The sequence below is a fragment of the Protopterus annectens genome, chromosome 5.part0 (assembly GCF_019279795.1).
Source record: "Protopterus annectens isolate FY-2018-M chromosome 5.part0, PAN1.0, whole genome shotgun sequence".
Taxonomy (NCBI): Eukaryota; Metazoa; Chordata; order Ceratodontiformes; family Protopteridae; genus Protopterus; species Protopterus annectens.
This window is the reverse complement of record NC_056735.1, coordinates 612,894,229-612,916,953: the sequence shown is the minus strand read 5'-3', so window position 1 is coordinate 612,916,953 and position 22,725 is coordinate 612,894,229.

Here is a 22,725-nt window from a genome sequence, read left to right as displayed (position 1 = left end):
AGAGGTTGTATTTAGATGCATTTGTTGTGACAGGACTGTTGCATGACTTGATGATGAATTTCAGTAGTATTGAGTAATGACATTGATATTGTTTCTTTTTATATGAAATAAGATATTCTCTGTTTTTCAGGCTTTAGTGCCATGCATCTCATAGGGCTATCCAGTTGTAAAAAGTGGTGCTAAAAACATAAAAATGGGGATTCATAGTCCAGTATAAAGTGTTATCAGATGGAATAGTATTATGTTAATATAGGAGACACAGAAATAATACTGAACACAAGCAGCTGCAAGAGTAAAAATCCCACCTCCAAGATCACAATACCTAAAAGAAAAGAGAATATTCTGATAAATGGCAATCTCTGACTTAGTATATGTAAATCTCCATATCTTGCGACTGGGCAAAACAGGCCCCAAGATTTTATAGTTACCATTTTATTGATAATGTACTTTATGTGTACAAGGACAGCTATAAATCAGGACCATGTACATTTCAAACAAACTAATGAAGGCTTCATAATTTATTACAAGATATTAATATATATTGAGATACAATAAAGCATATCACAGTAATGTCTCCAATATCCAAATAAGTAAAATATAAAATAAGCAAAAACAAAATGAAAAACTAAGAAGGGATATTAATGACCTGTTATACAGCAGTGAGTAGGATACTTCTAAAAGCTGAATGTAAGATATTTATAAAAGACACATATAGAGTGAATGGCTTCAGAATGATGACACTTGAGTTTCAAAGAATAATTTTAAGATTTAAGTGGCTAATAAGGATGGAGATTTCATTATACATGGCTACATTATTCATTAAGAAATGAATTTTGGTACAAGCTAATTTATTTTTGTTAATGACTTAATAACTATACTTTTTTTTCTCTACAGCAGGATGCACATTGTGTTTCATCCCTTTTTTGAGGTCTTGTCTTACCCACTGTTCTTCTTCCCTCAGATAAGTATACAAAGCCATTCACTGCTTGCAGAGAAGTTAAACAGAGCATGAGTGAAGCATGATGAATGGAAATAAAGATGTTTTCTTCCAATGACAATGCATGGGATGATAGAAACATAATGAAATGCATGCATTGACAACATAGTGGTGGCAGAACTGACTTAAATGTAAGAAGTACACTTTTTAATACAGCATGCTCTATTCATATTATAAATTATGACACAGCGTGACATTAGACTGATTTTGTAACATTTTTTTTCTGAAAGTTTCAGAAACATAAACAGCATGGAGTGTGAAAAGTCTCATTAATAATAGCAGTATGGCAATGGGATGTTTTCTTAGAATTTACTTCTAGTGGCAGGAAATGCTAACCCACACAGTGGGACTATTCAACACTTGTATTATAAGTACTACATGCTTTGCAAATCCATCACTCACAGTTTCTTTCTATATGCCTATCATATGCTCATTAAATGAATCATCTTCCATTACAATTGATAAAGGAATACTCCATCATGGAAAACAACATGATCAACATGGGAAGATGAGTAATGACCGAAAGTGAGAGGTATTAATAAAACAAAAGGTGCTGTCAGTCACTTGAATATGGCAGTAAAAAGCTTTTAATATCAAACAGATAATGTCTGTAGGAAAGTTTGCTTATTTAGGATAGTGGCACTGCTAACAAATATTGTTTGTAACAGCATTGTTTTCTCTACTCTGCAATCAATATACGGGATGTTACCAAATATTTAGAATGTTTTATATTCAGTTTCTCTCAGCTATTTTGCAGGTAGTAGATTCAGGCAAAGTTAGTGGTGACTGAGGGATTACAGCAATGTAGCTTTTTTCTCACCTGATTATCACTCAGCTTGGAGTGAGCACAATGTACAGAGTGCCCGAGGGGATGCTACCCAGCACAGGGCTGAAGATCTCAGTATGAATGAGAGGCATGAAAGAGTGGAACCAAGGTTCATTAAAAAAGGCTAAAGTAACCAGGCAACTCAGGACCAAAGGAAGAGGTGCTGTTAATAATGTGGAAGGTTGATGGCTATTCCTATCCAAATATGAGGAAAACAATTTCTCAAAAGGCGGAAGTAGTAGAAGCATACATGATTCTCTTACAAGAAATTAATCTGAACATCAGAGACAAGCTAAATGTCAGCATAACGCTCAGAAGGATTTATGTATCATGAACCATGGGGTAGAAGAGAGGCATAGCCAACTTCTTTCATAAAAATATAAATGTATGTATGGAAAAAAATTTGGATGAGTTCATGTGGTAGGTGGCAACACTAAAAAACTAAAATGACTATTGCTAATTTTCATGCATCCAATGATGATAATCCTGCTTCTTTTATAGATTTTTTTTTTATTATTGGAGACACAAAGACACTGCAACATATGTTCATAGGTTCATAGGTAGGTACTAGGCTATCGGCCCTGGGGCCTATATAAGCCTAGCCAAAAAGGTCCCCTGGCTTTCACCACCCAAGAAAATGATTTTCCTGTGCCCTTGTCAAGCAGTGCTGCAGAAGTGATCCCCAGGGTGAATTTTCTATTTCCCATCCAGTCGTCACACTAGAAAAACTAAAATGATAGTTACAGCACTGACTGACGTTTTGTAACTACTAGAGCTTTTGGGCTAGCAGGACTCCTTTGTCATGAGTTATTAAATTACTGATGTTACACACAGTGCTTAAATATACATTTGTGTGTAGAAACAGAAGGCCAAAAAAGACATTTGAAAAATGCCAGTATGGGAAAAAAATGTGCAGCTTGGATACCTAGTGTGACAATTCTATTTCAGAGACAGACATAGTTTTTGTGTGTGTGTGTGTGTGTGTGTGTGTGTGTGTGTGTGTGTGTGCGTGTGTGTGTGTGTGTGTGTGTGTGTGTGTGTGTGTGTGTGTGTGCGTGTTTGTGTGTGTTTGTGTGTGTGTTTGTGTGTGTTTGTGTGTGTGTGTGTGTGTGTGTGTGTGTGTGTGTGTGTGTGTGTGTGTGTGTGTGTGTAAGACTACTTGTACGTGTGAGAGCCTGAAACATTAGAAGAACAAGTCACAACCTGCCACAAAACTAAAAGTTCTGCATGTTACAGTGAATACTGGAGGGTACCCCTAAAGAATTTGCGAGATGGGTCAAACTGACATTCAGAGCTCAAATTGTGGTCTTGGAATGCAAAGACAGAAAAAAAGATGCAGTATATAGTGAAAGAAAGAGAGTAAAAATGTTACCATTAGACACAAGAACAAAAGGAAAGATAATAGAAACGTCATCACATAAATAAATATCCTAAAATGCAAACTAGAGATGTTGGCAATCACTCAGATGTGGAGTGCATAAAAAGAAGTTATTTCTAGTATAATATGCTAAATATAATGTGTGAGCTTTTACAGAGAGAAAAAAAGGAACAATAAATACCAAAGACAGTAGATAACAAATGGATTAGGCACACCTTCCTGGAGGAGACTAAATATGTTTTCAAACAGTATGCAAATATTCCTGAATTTATGCATAAACAGGGAGTCAAAAGTTGTAGTTGAAAGGATGATCCTGGATGGATAGAACATGTGGGAACTTAATGTAGTCATTACATTGCAAGAAGTCAAGGCAATCATTAACCTGATGAAAATAGATTAACGTCCCTGGCCTGCATAGATTCCCATCAGAGTTTTATAAATGGAGAAGAAGAGAGAGCAAAAACATTAACCAGCCTATACAAAGATTTATGGAGAACTATGTAATATGTATTACCAAATGGAAAGGGAGGTAAAACAACTCAACTAAATATAGGCCACTCTGCCTTTTAAATGTTGGCATTACAATACTAGCAATAGTATCAGTATACTAGCAAAGATTATAAAGAATCCTCCCAAAGCTCATACAGCAGGGAAAAACTGCATTTGTACAGAACAGAGAAGCCACATATAGTTGTCTAGTACAAACTAGCTTTTTAAAACATTATTAACAGAGAGTCCAACATGCAGGAATTTCCTTTTTTAATATACAAAAAGCATTCAGCTCTGTAGAGTCTCTGGAATTTTCCATATGAAGTACAAAAAGTAAACATGGTGGGTCTGCATTTTTTAAATGGATAAAGATCTTGCACAAAAGCTGTGGTTTTGATGTTTTGATAAATGTGTGTGTGTGTGTGGGGGGGGGGGGGTTCTAGTACAGTCCAAATTCAGTGGAGAACAAGACATGGATGGTCTACTATAGAGTTGTTTCTTTTGTAGTAGAGGAATTAGCTACTATAAGGATTCGGTATGCAACAGAGAAATGTTAGTATAATATATGGTAAACAATGTTTGGTTTATATGTAGATAATGCCATACTATTAGTAAAAATATTGATGGTACATTACCAATGATGCTAGAAAGCCCACAGAATGTCTCCTTCTTATAACATAGATCTTGACACCCAGGCTTAGTGCATATTATTAAAAAGATACATTTATTAAAATTAGAAGAAGTCAATGCAGAGGTTCAATTCCTTACTTATCTGGCTCTGGAAGTAGATAGCACACCAGAAGGTAAACTGCAAGCAGAAATATAGAGAATCTACAAATAATGATTGAAAAATAGAGAGAAAATGGTCTATGTATACCCAAGCAAGATAAATATTACCAATGTTATGATCACTTCACTCATTTTACATTTATTAAGGCACATTCCAATACTGTGCAACCATCCTGATTTGTAAAACATCAGTGGTACCAGGTATGAGAGGGATGTGCAAGGTTACAGAAATGGTTATCCATCTGGGATCAGTAGATAAGAATCCTTCCCCTATGATTTTACACAAGATTACAATTATACAAATAGGGAAGGGTACTAAATTGCAACTGCTGGAGATGTGGTATATCTAATGTGGGCCATGGGTATATGCCCTGGGAATGACAAAAAGCACAAGATAGATGGATAAAATGTACCAAAGCATGGGAAATAATTCCGGACAAACAATTAGAATAGTCATGGGAATTCTTGGGCTTAGCAGAGGATAGGAGAGGATAAAGGCTGGTCAGTAGTAGAACCTCAAATTAGATTATCACCATCATTTGTGCCAAAGATCTTACTGGCAAAGGAATGGGATACTAGAAAATAAAGATGGAAATTTTTAATACTTGATAACTGCAGTTCATTAGACATACAAAAAGATTCTAGCAGTTGAATATACAATCACAGAAAACACCTCAGACAATGTATTAAAAATTTTAATTGCACAGGAAAGTAGAATAAGCATTGAAATGGCTACTGTTTTCATGTAAGCTGCAACTTTTAATTTTTCTTTTGTACCATTCCTGTTAAATAATCATTAAAATATATACAACCATTTAATTACCAGTACTTTTACTTTAGTTTAAATTATTATTTACTTTCTATCTTCATAAATTTACCCCTGTGGGTACCAAAGACACCATCTTTGGAACCATAAAAAGCTTGGATGAATAGTTATAAGTCCACTGGGTAACATTCTATTTAAAAGCAGTTCCACTAGCTATGCCTCCATCTAGGAGTTTGGGGCCAGTTAGGAATACCTATGGTGTCCCCGGCTGTGTGCTCCACGAACTCAATGAGGAATTAAACCCGCAGTTAGGACAGCTGTTTAATCTTAGCCTCACCTCAGGATACGTACCCAAGGAGTGGCGCACGGCGACTGTGGTCCCACTTCACAAGGGCGGTGCCTCCACCGACCCTGGTAATTACCGTCCCATTAGCTTGACAAGCCTTATCTGCAAAGCCATGGAGAGGATCATAATGGAACTCATAAATAAAGACATAGGGAACTTGCAGACTTTGGATCCAACCCAGTTTGGCTTTGTCAAAGGCAGATCATGCCTTTTAAACTTGGTTGACTTTTTCGAGACAGTCACCAAGGCCATTGATGAGGAAAGGCAGTCCATACAGCCTACCTCGACCTGGCAAAGGCCTTCACACAATACCCCACTCAGGTATCATCGAAAAACTCATCAGCTTGAATGTAAACCCATACATCACAAGATGGGTTGCAAACTGGCTAAGTGACAGAACCCACAGGGTCAGAGTTGCTGGAGCCATGTCAGACTCAAAGCCTGTCACAAGTGGTATCCCACAGGGCTCAGTCCTGGGTCCACTCTTGTTCGGCATCTACTTTTCTGAAGTACAAGCAAACACAGGAGGGTTATGGCTGACAAAGTTTGCAGATGACTGCAAACTGGGCGCCATAGTCGAAAACACATCTGACACAGATATCCTTCAGAAGGGCCTCACAGAAATGGATAACTGGTGCCAGAGCCATGGCCTAAAGTTAAACGCCAAGAAATGCATAGTCATACCCTTTGGGAAAAACAAGGTTACCCCTAGCTACCATATAGGTGGCAATCCACTGAGCACAGAAGTCATCAGGGATCTGGGGACCCAGGTTGACAGTAGCCTTCGCTTGACACTCATGTTGCTAAAGTAGTTAGGAAAACCTTCTACATTGCCCACCTGATCATGAAGGGATTCACATCTAGATCAAGGGAGGTCATCGTTCCCCTGTACTCATCACTCATTAGACCTATGATTGAGTACAATGCCCCATTCGGAATGTATCTGACCCGACACCTGCAGCAGCTGGAAAGGCCCCAAAAGTTCCTCACCAAAAGGATAAAGGGTCTCAAAAATATGTCTTATGCTGCCCGACTGAAAGAACTCCAGCTCTATTCAGTCTCATACCACTTGCTCAGAGGTGACCTGTGCCTGACATATAAGGCCATGTCAAACCCAGATTTGATGAATATGCTTCACCTCAAAAAATCTAGATCCCTCAGAACCACAAGGGTGGGAGACTTAAACCTTGACACGGTTATTAATAGAACGTGCTGGAGGGACAAATTCATCACCCAGAGACTCCCTATGCTGTGGAACAAAATCCCGGTACATGTGAGGCAGAGCACCTCGCTGGCCTTGTTCAAGAGGAATCTTGACCAATGGATGGGAGATCACAGATATACCCCAGGGATTACTTCAGTGTCACTGCTTGACAGAGGCACAGCAAAATAATAGGCATAGTTTTATTCAAACTAAAGGGGTGGCGAAAGCCACATAACTATGGGCTAGGCTTATAAATGCCCTTGGGCAGATAGCCTAGTATGAACCTATGAACCTATCTCTGTGGGAATTATAATGGTCCTCCATTCATCACTAGGTAATGGTTGTCTAGTTGTCTATCTATCTGCAACCACTATTCTGGCCACTTATCCATCTATAGGTAGATGCTGATCTGGAAATACATCTCGGTATGAGGTCTCCTTGAAAAATTGCCTGAATTTTATATCCCAATGCTCAGCAGTGAGTATCTGTGACATTGCTGGATTATGTCTGCTTTCTGTTGGGGTGACTGTGGTCACTAGACTAGAAGCAACCACAGAGGACCTGCCAGCATTAAGAAAGGTACGTGAGAGAATTATGCTACTTCTGTAATACAAAGGATCTGATGCTATAACCTTTCTGCCATACAAAAGGCTGATCTGCAGTTTTCTTTCATTGCTAAACATACATCTCCTGGTAAACTGTAATGAGAATCAGTAAAACATTTGTGATTCAGCTGTTCCACATATGTCTTCAACTGTGACACCTTCTGAAGTTTGTTCCATCTATCTGATCTAGTGACTCATGCACCACACAACCTTCATTTACTATCATCATTTTGTGAAATCCCATGTAATATGTTTCAGAAACAGTAATCAAACACAATGTTTTATCCATTCTCTGACACAAAATGGTGGTCTTGATCAGCTGCATACATATAAATCCAATATGTATATATGCATGTTTTGCCACAATATATCACTAGTACATTTATTTTATCAATGGGGCCATCTTCTTGCATGTATTTGTTTTTAATAACATTCCTTATTCCAGGAAGGTTACATGTACATACAGCCTGGTACAACTGAAAATGGAAATGATAGATAACATTGCACAGTGTAAGCTCTACATTCATTTTCACCCTGCAGCATCTGAGGTGATCCACATGCTTATATAGTCCTTGTCTGTCACAAGATTTGCAAACACTGCCTCTTCTGCTGCATGGATTCTGCATGTCTCCAAAATTTCGAATAATGTGTACATGTTCCAGTTCCTGTACTTATGATTCGTTGCATGTACCTTCATGTGTCTTGTGTTTATTGCACTGTGGTTTGCATGGTTTAGTCAGTGTATGTTTTATTATAGTATTTCCTATAGTACATTCTCTTGAACCATCAAATACTGTCAAGATGTGCTGTTCTGCAGTAATATTTGTTATTGTGTATGTTTCCTAGTCACTTTATTAGCAGCACACTCAGCAATATCCTGTTACAATTTAAAGACATTTTTGCTATTGTTTACATAACTTGGCAGTCTTTACTGCAATGTCTAAAGTTAGATCTAACAATAGATAGCCTTGGCTAATGTTAGATCCTGTCAGTCAGGAGGCTAAATAATACAAATAGATAGTATAGGTGACGAGGTCTGTACCACCTGCTGATTTCTCTTAGACTTCCATGCTACATGACATACTAATCAGTCATTAGCATTTTAAGGTATGTACCCCATATCTAACATTCTCATTAAGTAAAGACAAACATTGATCAATATTAACCTTAGCAGTAAACAAGGCACGTTTAAGAGTTATTTGCATAAAATATTTTTTTTTTTGTATACAATGATAACAGACCTTTTATTAATGCAGTCATTTAGTACTCAGATTTTTTTTAACTTATCCAGGTTGTTTTATGGTCTACCATAACTTGTCGGCTTAACAGGGTTATTTATACAATATAGCTTCAGTTAGAGATACAACTTGAAGAGAATTTTTGGTTATCACACTTTTCAAGATCACTATTTCCAAGCAAAAGGAATGGTGTAATGCTTCTGGTTGCACTTCCTCCTGGACTTCAGCATTTAATGTATTTATCCTATACAACTGTCTGAAATTTTCTTCAATACAGCTTATTCTAGTCCCCATGAGCTGCACAGAACCCCAGTTCAGCTTTTTACCATCAATTTCATATTTAGACTGTGGACCTTCCTACACCTTTTAAATTCTTACTTTCTTTCTAAGCTATAAGTCTTATTGTCTTTATATCATAATAACAGTGCAAAAGTATAGATACCAACATACCCAGTTCCACACCATCCTTGGAACAAACTGGATAGAGGTTTCTCCAGTTTCATAAAAACTATGTGTCGCATATACATTGATTATTATTCCAAGTTTCTTTTTCTTCTGATTTCTATCTAACATTTATTTTACTCTGCTTTGATTCACTAACATAAGCAATCATCCTGCAAGGCAACCAACATTTGTGATGAGGAGAGAATGAGTCCAATGTAGTGTAATGTTCTTTTATTAAAAAGCTGCAAAATTGCAATCCCCATAGTTTTAATACAGCTTTTTTCAAGAAAAACTTCACTGTTTAGATATATCTTTGCACTTGTCAATTTGACTACGAATAGCATGGGGCAGATGCTACATGTCTGAATTCTCATTCATGTCCAAATCTTGATTTCTTAACTTGTTCCTAGCAGAACCTTTTCAAATATGAGAATATATGGCATCCCCTCTCTCAAGAATATAGACTTTAATGCACTAACCATTATTCTACTTGGTTTGCATGTCAGTCTAATCATTTATTTAAGCTTGAAATAATAAATCACACATAAGAGAAACATGGCTTCTCTGAACTCGATCAAATCTATACCCACTTTGCTGTAAGGATGATCTGGAACAGGGTATGCTATTATCTCTGCTTCTGGATTGTTGCTGTGGTATGCATTGCAGATGGCACATTAATAGTACTCGTTCTATTTAAAGGTGGCATTCCTGGAAAGAAAATATTGCAATTCTTGTTCTTTCTTGTACTTTACTATTCCTAGATTTGATTTGTGTATTCCCTTAAACACGTGATGTCTTGACTACTAGAAACTATTATTTTGTCAACTTTTTACATCAAATCTTGGACCCAAATTATTTTTTCTTTGAAAGAAAAGACTGACTCCCTTTCACTGCTAGTCATTTTTGCTCAATCTATCTGATTTTTTTACCTTTACTTCTGTCGTAAGACGCTGTCCGGTTCGTTTGTCAGCTAGAGCATCTTCTGCGTGGAGACATGCGTGAATGGGCGTACCTTCGTTGAAGGTTGTGAAGGTTGTGCATCAGGGCTGGTAACTCGGCACTAAAAATCAACTACCAATCATTAGCGGACCGGAGTTCCACTGTGGCGACCCCTAACCGGAAAAAGCCGAAAGACACAGCAACTTCTGTCATTGGCAAATGCTGTATTATCAAAATAATTTCTAGCTCTTCTTCTAACAACTCCACAATACTTCCCTGGCTAGTATGCCCTACTCAATACAGCTGCTATTTGAGTTATCTGCCTGGCCTATATTTCACTATCAGATCAGATTTCTGTAGATTAAATTTCATTCTCTGCAATCAAGGTTAGAATATTGGCAGAAATGTCAGTTCAAATATATTATACAAGGACTCTCCAAATTTGCTTTCAAGGAACTTGTGGTCTATCTCCACCTGAAATTCTTTACCAAGAAAATATTCATGGGATTTCTCTCATATAGAATTGCTAGCAGTTACTTTTCTATACAAGTATATATTTTTTGTGTATGTACAGATGCCTTGGCCCATAGGTCCCATAGGTACCTGGTCTATATTGTAGTAAGATCCCAGCTCCTATGTCATTCTAACTGGCAGTGTCTTCCAATACAGTTTGTTTATTCGTGTCATTATACTTCAGTGTCAGGGAAAAAACTTGTTTAAATATTTCAAAACATTTATCTTGTTCCAAAGTCCATTCTTTCAGGTTGTCTTACCCTAACAACCTTCACAAAAACATAGTTATCGCAGTTATACAGAGCACAAAAATATTAACAAAAGGATGCACCTCCAAAGTTAGCATTCACCTCAATCTGAATCTCTTTAGGACCTTAATGTTGACAAATAATTTTTCAGTACTTAGGTATATGGTCTGTTAATGCATATATTAGAAGGCCAAACCCCAGTTAATGTATATGAGCTAAGCAAATAATCTGTCATTACCTAGTCCAGTGTTTTTCTCTAATCATATTCATTTTTTCTGGTTTGGACTCACAGATACTTTCAAACATGAAAACACAAGTAGAAACCAAGGGTGCAAGCAGATGCCAGGATACTTAAATAGTCATATAGAATACAAACTTTGCAAGATTATTCTATCACTTCTAGAAACTTCTGTAGTCCCCAGTTGCCTACTAGCTTTGGTACTTGCATAACTGCTTGAGTATTTTCTGAATCAGATTTCCGTTCATCTAACATTAGACTTGTCACTATGATGTTACATTTGTTCTTATGCATCTTAAAATTGCATTGTCTTAGCCTCATCAGCAGTTGTCTGAAGGTAAATACCTTAACCATTATGCCAACCATCATTGTTTCAGTTCCTTATCATGCTCTTCATGTGTTTGGTTGCATCATTAATTAGGAATTATGTTTACAACACCATCCAAGTGTTTAATTACATGGGCAACATTTCTCTGGAACACATCTGTTGCTGAAGATGTCCCAAAGAGAAGTCTAAGGAATTTGTACATTCCTAACAGCATATTAATTTGTAAGAATTCAAATCTTTCATGATCTCACTTTATCTTGCAGAAATCCTTGCATCCATTTAGTGGTGGAAAACCTAAAATTTGGCATGTTCCCTTCTTTAATGGCAAGCAATTACATTCTGTTTTGGGGAAAATACAAATGAGAATATTATTGTGATTCATGACAGAGCTCAAACTATTCACTCATTATGTTGAGTCTCAGAGCTTTATAATGACATTCAAGCTTTCTACCCTCCATTTCCCTTGTACTACTTTATTTCTGAGTGACAGAATTATTTTTCCGGAAGCACTCATCATTGGCATAGCATCAGGTTTTAATTCTATATGATATTCTCCTACCAAACTTCTGAAACTTGTAAATAAATCAGCATAGACACATAGGATGTCACTGTAGTGGATCTGCACAGTATATGAGATGCGATAGTCTGAACAATTCTCTATACGTATTCTCTCTGACTGATTCTGAACAGAAACAGTCTCTGCTTTCACAACGTGAATTTTAATCATCCCTGACGTCTGACAAGCCAATTACAAAACTCAGTTTTTTATGTGTTCTAGTTGCAAAAGAAGACTGAATATCTTATTCTTATATTGACATATGTGGTTTCTAACCCAGTGCTGCCAGGAAGTAGCCAGAGGAAATAAACAATATGCACACAGCTCTCTTGATTTTCTAATCTCAAAGCTTTGAAAGTATTTTCTGATAGATATTTGCAGTCTTCACTCAAGTTTATTTTAAAGTTTGAGACTTCCAAGATGGCTGAACATTGAGTAACAACTTATTTCTAGCTGTCCTAGTGTGAAAACAGGAACTCAGCAAAGAAGACCAGTAGACTTGGGTTTATAGGTAAATTTCAGTAACTGGCTAGTAAATGCACTGCCTGTATGCTAAGAATAAAGAAATACAGATAACCTGGAAAAATCAGCTCCAAAAAGTGAGGAAGAAACAGTGACTGCGGAAAGTTCTACAGTTGTTTAGCAAACAGCAATGCAACCTTCAGACATGACTTCCAATAATCTACAGGAAGATATAAGACAACTGCATACAGACCTGGTTAATATAAGCAAAACACTGATGGAGTATATCACTACAAACAATAAAAAGCCGGAAAAAATGGAAGAAGCTTTAAACAGATATTCAGATGAGATGATAAAGCTGCAAAAAACAGAGGTCAAAATGAAGAAAAGGCTGGCTGAATATGAGACTGCTCAGGAAGAGATGTTTTAAAAAATAATAACATTAGTTGGCAAGCATGTAGGGAAAACCTGAGATTTTCTGTTATCCCAGAGAAGCTGGAAGGAACAGACTACATTAATTTTATGAAAGCAAAAATAAGCAGCTGGACTGGTATTCCACAGCAGGAGTTGTTAGTTGAAAGAGGGCATCATGTGTATTCTCCAAACCTGACTATATGAAAGCAAACTAGACCTTTAATACTAAAGATGCAATCCTATCAGCAGTAGCAGTTGATTGTGACAAAACTATAGCAGAAGGACAAAGTACTAAAAGTGTGAAACAGCAGAGTGTTTTTGGAGAATGAGTACTCATTGTACACCAGACTGAAGAAGAACAAATGTATTCCACTCTTCATGGAATGTTGAGATGCAGATGTGAGATACAAACTGCTGTACCCAGCTGTCTTCAAGGGATTCTTCCTTGAAAGGACAAAATAATTTTTGATGAAGTACATGCTAAGGAGGAAATACAAAAGTTTGTCCAACAAAAAGTAAGCTGTGAAACAGAACGAGATTCTACTTCTTGTCTTCTGGTAATAAAGACCACAGAAGGACAGTACCTGTGAAACTTTTTCAAAATTTTCAATGGAAAATGTTGGAAAGAAAGAAAGAAGGGAGCATGAGAGTTGACTAGAAGAATTGAGAGTATGTTGGAAATGAAGCAGAAACAGGATTTTGGAGATGAACAGTAATAAAACCAGTAATTTAATATGGCATTACAATGCAATAATTATATTTGCAAAATATGACAGAACAAGAAAATTTCGAAATATTGGACTTTTACAGAATTTGTTGGACTTGTGGGGAACTCTAAAACATATGCCATACTTCATGCCATTAATGTTCTTAAGTGCTTTGGGGAGGGGAAGAGGAGGGAGACAGTTAACTGTAAGTAAAGTTTTTTTTCTTAAATAGTACTAATTTTGTGGCATCTGCTTTTCTTTACATGCTATACATTTTTTTCCAGTTATTCTTAAGTGTAATGGAGATTGTAAACAGGTGCTGCTGTTCTTTTTTTTCCTTTTCTTTCTGCCTTCTTCTTTATTCTTCTTGTTCAGTTTTAAGAAATGTAGGCACTGCAGTGTAAAAAAAAAAGCCTGGTTAAAAAGCATGATAAAAGAAAATTAATGTGCTTTTTTCTCATTCTTGCATGGGGGAATGACTAGATTAAAGACATTAGACCGGTTTGTAACAATTTTTAAGAGAGAGCAAGTAAATGAAAAAATACATTGAATATTATGAGTTTTTTCCTAGCAAATATATGTATGCTCAGTAACAATTCTTCAGCTGGTCTTCATGTTTCTATGGAAACAATCTGATAAAGAGAAACTGGCTGCCTGGTTCTCATGTCTTTATAGAGACAATCTGATAAAGAGAAACTGGCTAAATTCTGGTGGAGAATGATTGGTTAAGAAAAAAAGAAAAGAGAAAGTGGCTAGGAGATAATGTTCTATGAAAAGATTCAATGATTTTCCCAAGGCAGATAATATTCTCTGAAAGCATTCAGGGGTTCTCCCAGCTGGTAGAGCTATAAAGATAAGACAAAATCAATCAGCACTTAGTAGAAGCACAAGCTGCACCACACATCTTAGCATGGATAACCTTTCTTTTAGGTTAACTCAAGGCTATGAATGTGGATGGCAGTTTGGGACTTTTGTTCCTATTAGGAGGATAAAACTTCAATATTTGAAGGTGTACATAGTTTTGTTTTTTAGTATTAAGTTTATTTATTTATTTTTATTTATTTATTACATTTGTTGACCGGGTATGTCTGACTGGGTCAGAGGCCCATTTTCAGCAGAGACCCGAGGAGAAAAGCTCGACAGTAATATATGACAATACAGAAACATAGTAACATAGTAACATTAGTACAACATAATTATTTTACAAGATCTAGAAACAGCAAAAAAATCAAAAACAAGGTCCTTTTAACTAGTGGTGACCCAGGGGAAAGACTCCACAGTAGAACAATACCAACAAGTAGTAGTAGATATACTATAATACAATCAGTACAACTATGCAATTACATTTGCAGAGACAATCAATTAAAAGTAAATATAATACAAAGTTATAAGTTAATAGGGGGGTGTTTTTTTAAGGGCTTTCAATAAAACAAAAGGTTGTATGAGATGTGGCATAGGGTCAAATATATATATGACAAGAAACAACTGCATAAAAGTTCTACCTGCAAAACCATGTATGCCTGTAACACAAAAGTTGGAACTAGACATTTAACAAAAAGGTGTTATACATAAAAGGTGGGAATAATAACTTTTCAATAAAATGATGCTTTCTGTAATGTCTTTAAATGCAAATGGCCTCTCGGATAAATACAAGAAAGAAAGAGTAGTGAACTATATTAAAATGTATAGTGCAAATAGTTATGTTACAGGAGACATACTTAGAAATAATGGAACATGTGAATTTGACAAAGAAACCTTTTCGGGATGGTTATTCAGCAGAATACATAGGACAAAGAAAAAGAGGTGTACTTATATTAATTGCATGATGAGCTCCTATAGTGATAGAAGAAGATAAAAAAATAATAATGGCACACTTGTAGTTCTAAGGGGTTACTGATGAGAGGAGGATTACACTGGCATGTATTTATATTCCATCTAAAACTGCTATAATGGAGCTTGTGGGAGAAATAATCAGTTTTCAGCAAGGATATTAATTATAAATGGGGACTGGAATTTGATTTGCAGTAGTGAAGATGTGTCTGGGAAACCCAGAAGGAAGAATATAACAAAGGAGGGTAGATTTTTGAAGACATTTATGAAAATATTTGGCATGAAAGATGTGAATTCAGTAATAGGAGTTCAGAGTGAATTGACATATTATTCCCCAAGATATAAAAACTGGGGTAGGCTAGATATAATTTACATTTCACAGGAATATGTGCATTTAATTTTAATTGAAGATCTTGATATTCACCCATTAACTATTTCAGATCATATGCCAATAATAACTAAAATAGAAGCACAGGGTAATGAAATAAAAATTAGACATTGGTGCTTTCCCACCTATCTGTTCAAAAGAGAGGAATTTAAGGACTTGTCAGTGGAGATTATTCTGGAGCTGTTAGTAAGGATAGAAATTTCTTCTGAAAATATAACTAGTAAGTGCAATAAAATTAAGGTGGACTTTAAAAATAGAGTGGAAATAAAAGAAAGGGAACTATGGTTAAGAAGTAGCAAGAAATATTTAGAGGGACTGACAAATGCTGAAGTATTGTAGAATATGGGAAATCTTGCAGAACAAGAAGAGGATCAACTGCATATTGCTAGACAGAAAGTAAGGGATTACCTCAATAATATGCATGAGTTTAGAAAGGCTGCTATTAAGCAGCTGTTTTTGGATAATAACACTAGAGCACAAAAACCTTTAGCGCAATGACTCAGGGAACAGAAAGTAGAAAGGGGTGTCCCCAAACTTAGGAAGCTGGAAACAAGGAAGGTAACAAGAGATCCTGCAGAGGTATTAGAAATATTTCAGAAATTCTATGAAACAGAGAAATATGAAAATCACAAAAAGATACAAATGGAAATGTTTATGGAAGAATTAAATATACGAAGGTTAGAGGTAGATGAGGCTCAATTACTAATAGTTATGATAGGAGAAGATCAAATAAAAATTGTGATATATAACCAGTCTACATGAAAGTCCTCTGGAATAGATGGTATTCCTGTGGAAGTTTAGAAGCTGGGAGGAAAAAAAATTGACAAAGATCTGGAAGGTTTTGTTTAACAGCATTGTAAGAGGAGGAGAAGTACCAACATCCTGGAAGAAAGCAGTGGTAGCTGTAATACCTAAAGATGGTAAAGATCCATTAGATGGACCTTTACAGGCCCATCGCAATACTAAACCATGATTATAAAGTGTTCATGTCTATAATGGCTAAAAGAATGGCAAAAGTAATGCCAAAACTGGTAGATATGGATCAATGTGATTTTGTGGAGGGCAGGCAAATATTTGACAACATTAAGAGAACATTGATGATCCAGAGGGAAGCAGAATGTAAGAAAATGTCATTGCTGCTGGCAGGTCTTGATGCAGAGAAAGCATTTGGCAGAGTAAGCTGGGACTTTATGAGCAGGGAAAAGGAAGCATTTGCATTTCCTGAAAAAATTAAGGTTTAGTAGAAGGATATATGAGGGATCAAAGGCAAAAATTAAAGTGGGTGAAGTCCTTTCTGATAATTTCTGCTTGAGAAGAGGAACCAGTCAGGGGTGTCCTCTTTCCCCTTTATTAGCTGGATTATATTTAGAACCATTGGCAAAGAAAATAAGGGACTCAGAAAAACAAGAATATAATTGGTATGATAGTCAAGAAAAGCTGGCTTTATTTGCAGATGATATTATTTTATAAGACAAAGCACGAAGTGGTAAAAGCTGAGTGCCGCCAAACTATTATTATGAGCAGTTACGAACAGTCACAAAATGGATTTCTTTTTCCTTTAACACAACTTTAATAGTGTTTTCGGAAACAACTATGCGTTTCCTTCTTCAGAAAGCAAAAAGTAAAAAGCAAAAACAACGTAGTCACATCCAGCCCATACATTTAAACCATTTGAGACGTCATGTGATGCTTATTGATTAATACACTCGTAATGTTAAATCATTGTACTGCTTAAAAACACTTTCCAAAACTTTTTCATGTATACTGCAGCAAACCCTATAATTACATTTGACTGAACATCAATTAAAGTTAAAAACACTTCAAAGATATATCCACTTACTTTAAACAATCTATAACACTATAATATAAAACACTAAAATAAAGATTGGAATTAAATCTAATATGGCCAATAGAACAAACGGCCAATGCAACAAAATTGAAGCAGCAAAAGGGAATCCTTTTCAAAGTCCTATACATTAAGCATATGTAGCCAAAATTTTACTGGATGCATAACAATAACATTAAAACAAACTATCAAAGTGTGAGAATTCCCATAAACCAACACAAAAGATCTAAAAAATCTAAAAAATAATAATAATAATAAAAAATAATAAAAAGCTCCCCTATCTATTACAAGCAAGCTTTTTTAATACACAAGTAATGGACATACTATCGTTAAAAAAGCTTGCTTGTAATAGATAGGGGAGCTTTTTATTATTATTATTATTTTTTAGATTTTTTAGATCTTTTGTGTTGGTTTATTGGAATTCTCACACTTTGATAGTTTATTTTAATGTTATTGTTATGCATCCAGTAAAATTTTGGCTACATATGCTTAATGTATAGGACTTTGAAAAGGATTGCCTTTTGCTGCTTCAATTTTGTTGCATTGGCCGTTTGTTCTATTGGCCATATTAGATTTAATTCCAATCTATATTTTAGTGTTTTATATTATAGTGTTATAGATTGTTTAAAGTAAGTGGATATATCTTTGAAGTGTTTTTAACTTTAATTGATGTTCAGTCAAATGTAATTATAGGGTTTGCTGCAGTATACATGAAAAAGTTTTGGAAAGTGTTTTTAAGCAGTACAATGATTTAACATTACGAGTGTATTAATCAATTAGCATCACATGACGTCTCAAATGGTTTAAATGTATGGGCTGGATGTGACTACGTTGTTTTTGCTTTTTACTTTGCTTTTCTGAAGAAGGAAACGATAGTCGCTTCGAAAACACTATTAAAGTTGTGTTAAAGGAAAAAGAAATCCATTTTGTGACTGTTCGTAACTGCTCATAATAATAGTTTGGCGGCACTCAGCTTTTACCACTTCGTGCTTTGTGTTTCAAAAGTTTGTACTGCCCTTTCGTTTATGATATTATTTTATACTTGACAAAAAACAGAAAGAGACATTACAGTGTTGTGGAATATTTTGAGACAGTTTCAGAACTTTTTGGGATACAAATATTAATGAAGCTAAAACAAAGGCAATAGCGGTAAATTATGAACCCAAACATACCCAGGGAACTATCACCCTATAAGCCTGACTAGCTTGGTCTGCAAGGCTATGGACAGCATCATCATGGAACTCATTAACAAGAGACATTGGGAACCTCCAAACACTGGACCATTTAAATAATACATATGTAAAATGCACTTCATATAAACAGTTTTCATACATGATTATTGCTTCTTTTTATACCAAACATGCAAAGGCATTTGTATAAACATTTTCCTTATCCATGTCTGAAAAAGGGGACTTATCTCTATTTTTGTGCATTTTATTTTTTATTTCTTCTCCTTCTTTAAAAATTATTTTTGAAATGCTGACACCAAATATGAGGCAGTCTCTGTGACAGTTTATTTTATTTTGACTATCATGGTGCCTGCAGAACAAATAAGAAATAAACTACATTGAAGAATGGTTTCATGTATTTTACTTGCAGTTTTAATTAAAATGGTGATTTCCTGCTGAGAACACTTGTATATAACAACACAATTAGAACCCATGCAGTAGCATCATCATATGTCAGAGTTACCATGAAATAAATACAGGGCATGGCAATTCCTAGAGGTGGAGAAATTAAATATATGTAGCATATACTATATAGTATTGCAGATGAATCGCTTAACATTCAAAAAATGTCTACACTACTGACTTCATCATGAAGTAGACACTATAATGCATATAATGCCATTCGGATCACACTCGCATTTAAACACCACATGCAGCCAACAAACTTGCGCTCACCATTAGTTACTGTCTTAGTTTTGTAAACTTCAAATTCATTTCACCATCAAGCATAACAATGTCTCTTTCCCAAAGTTAAGTGCAATGCAGGAAATTGTGGGTAGGCAAGGACAGAAGAAAAGATGTGGAAACAGTCTATGTTGTATTTCATAGTAAAGGTAAAGCAAAGAACAACATTCCTGTTAATCAGGTGAGTGGCCTGGCCCAGGGAGCTTTTTCAGACATAACTCAATCCCTTAGGCATACATAACAATATAGATAGTAGACATACTTAATATAAAAAAAAGTATTTTATAAATAATTTAAGCATTTTTACACATAGATTTACAACAGGCTTTAGCATATGCATAATAAAAAGAAGTGTTTCAGAAATAGTTTAACAACGTTATAGCTGATAAAGGAATTAAACTGTAATGGGATGGGGAAACATTAAATGAAGTTAGCAGCAGTTATGTACTTAATGTCTCCATTCTTAAAAAATAAACTGTTTTGAAAATTATTCTGCAGGATAACAATGGAAACAGCCATTATTTCAGTTTAGACTACCTATTGGTTGACTTTATTTAAGCCGCGGTGGTGCAGTGGTAGCATTGTCACCTCACAGCAAGAGGTTCTCCTGTTAGATTCTCAGCTGGAGCGCCTTCTGTGTGGAGCCTGCATGTCCTCAACCTGGTCTAGTGATGTTCAAAAGACATGTGTGAACGGGCACTCCTTTGTTGAAGGTTGGGTGTCGGGCTGGCACCTCAGCACCATAAAAATTTACTGCCAATCATTAGCGGACTGGAGTTCCACTGTGGCGACCCCTAACCAGGAAAAGCCAAAAGAATAACAAACATTGGTTGACTTTTTCTGCCTGCACAGTTAAGAAAAACAAAATGATAACCAAACAGAACACTAAAGAACTTTACATATTAAAACACATAATGTCTGCTGTAGTGTATGTGCTATTTACCATATGTTAACATATGTACACATTGTGCCAGCCAGGCACCACTGACACATTAAAACAAGTAAATTACATCATAGTATATCTGCTATTTAACACGTGATCATATTTGTAAACGCAAGCCAGATTTGCACCAGTGGCACAGTAAAATGAATAATGTTTGTTGTAGTGTATGCACTCCTTATCACATGCTCACATGCTCACATGTGCAAACATGTACCAGATGGGCACCAGTGACATATTAAAGCAATTAATGTTTGTTTTAGTGTATGTACCACTTATATTCTTAGATATGTACACATGTGGCACCAGTGACATATCAGTACAAGTAATGCATGCTGTGGTATAGCTCTACACATCACACTCTCAGCTGTGTACCCATGTTCCAGATGGGTACCAGTGACATGCTAAAACAAGTAGAAAGTATTCAGAAATGAAGAGTGCATTGTGTTACATGAAATAACATTGTCAGTGGCAACACGAGGAAGGATGAATCAGAGACACACATAGTATGACCTCACTAGCAGGGAAATAGCATGGCATGCATCTCATGATATTTACCAAATAATAACATGCAAATGAACATCAATTTACAAATGAGCACCATTGTTTATGCAAATGATGAAATTAAATGGTATGTCACAATTCTGAAATGAATAAAATTCTTACTCTGAGCCACAGTGATGAGTTTTTCTGGATTCCATCATTTGTCATTGTACAGTTGTATCTCTTGTGGTATGATGCTAAAAGTAACATCTAATTTATGTGGTCATCATGTGTAAGTAGCCAGAGTGCTTAATGTTATGCACTGTCACTCTCCATGTCACAGATGAGTCCATTAGTTGCTGACATACCATCACCTCCATGATAGGTACACAGCTGATCCCTACAATGTGGGCAAGGACATCTTATTCAGGGGATAATATAGCATGTTAAGTTCATGCTCATGAGTACTGCTGTGCCTCCCTTATGGTGGTACAACAGAGCAATGACTTCCATAATCCTGTGAATGGGCATGGGTAAGTGCTACCTGAAATATGGCTATGGGGAATGGATTGGCACTGGACCCAATGTGATTTGCCCAGTGGAGGATACCTGTGATGGAGGCAGTGTCCCTGGCTGGGGTTGAAGGCAACCACAGAGAGAGAACAGATAGTGAAGCTATCGCTGGTGCAATCTGCACTGTCTTAGTGAGACTGGTGTATGATTCTGTATTGCACAACCATTCGCTAACAGAACAATGGCAGCGGATTTCCTGCAGCAATGAATGACAACTGGACCACTGCAGCTATCACAAAGCATGTCTGCACCAGGCCTCTATATGCTGTGCCACCCTGCTGCACTGCAGAATGTCTTGCAGTCCCTTCAGTAACTGCAGGTCTTTATGCAGGCTAAAAAAGACACTCAGCATCTGTGACATGGTCTGAGTATAGGTTGACTGTACCAGTGACCAGTACACTGACAGATTGATGCAAAATGTAACATCCAGGCCAGGAAATGTTCTGGAGTCATGCCAGTTGCAGCCTCTTATACACCTTTACCCAGCAATGGGTAAAGGTGTATAAGGGGCTGCAAATGGCATGACTCCAGGCCAGGGAATGTTCTGAAGTCATGCCAGTTGCAGCCCCTTATACACCTTTAACCATTGTTAGATGGGCATACCTCAGAGGCAGTGTGGCCCTTGCATGTGCAATGATTTGGTGTCACTTATGAAGCAGAGGTAGAACTGTCATGGATGAGATAATCATCACCAAATACAGGGGATTCACAGGTTCATCCTGTCCACCACAGTCTCCTCAGTTGTGAGATATCAGTTAAGTGAGCCTTCCACTGATAGTGTTACTGACAGTGACACTGTGTTGTCAGTGTGGGCCATGTGCATGGTGACATCACCACCAGAAAACATAGACCTGTTGACATCAGATATGTGCCAAGCCACTGTTTTGGATCCTCACCAATTGGAACCTATGAATGAATGCAGTTAATGTGTCTGTGGCAATGCCTGTATATATTTTTGACTCCCACTGAAACTTAGGACACAGACTACTACATCATTCCTATAGACATCCATTAGGCACATGCATATCTTGCAATTCAGGTTGTCTCTGTTGCATCCCTGCTGTCCGTGTTTGACATAAATGCAGATGTGTTTGTCTAAGTAAACTTTGCAAAGGTGTAAGTCAGTGAACTACAGGAACAGCATGTGCCAGTACTCACCCAAGGCATCGCCTACTGAAACTCAGGCAGTGATCTCAAACCCATTTCCTGTGTCTGAGTCACCAGCAGGTATGATGTTTTCCTCATTTTCCCTGCTGAGTGATTTC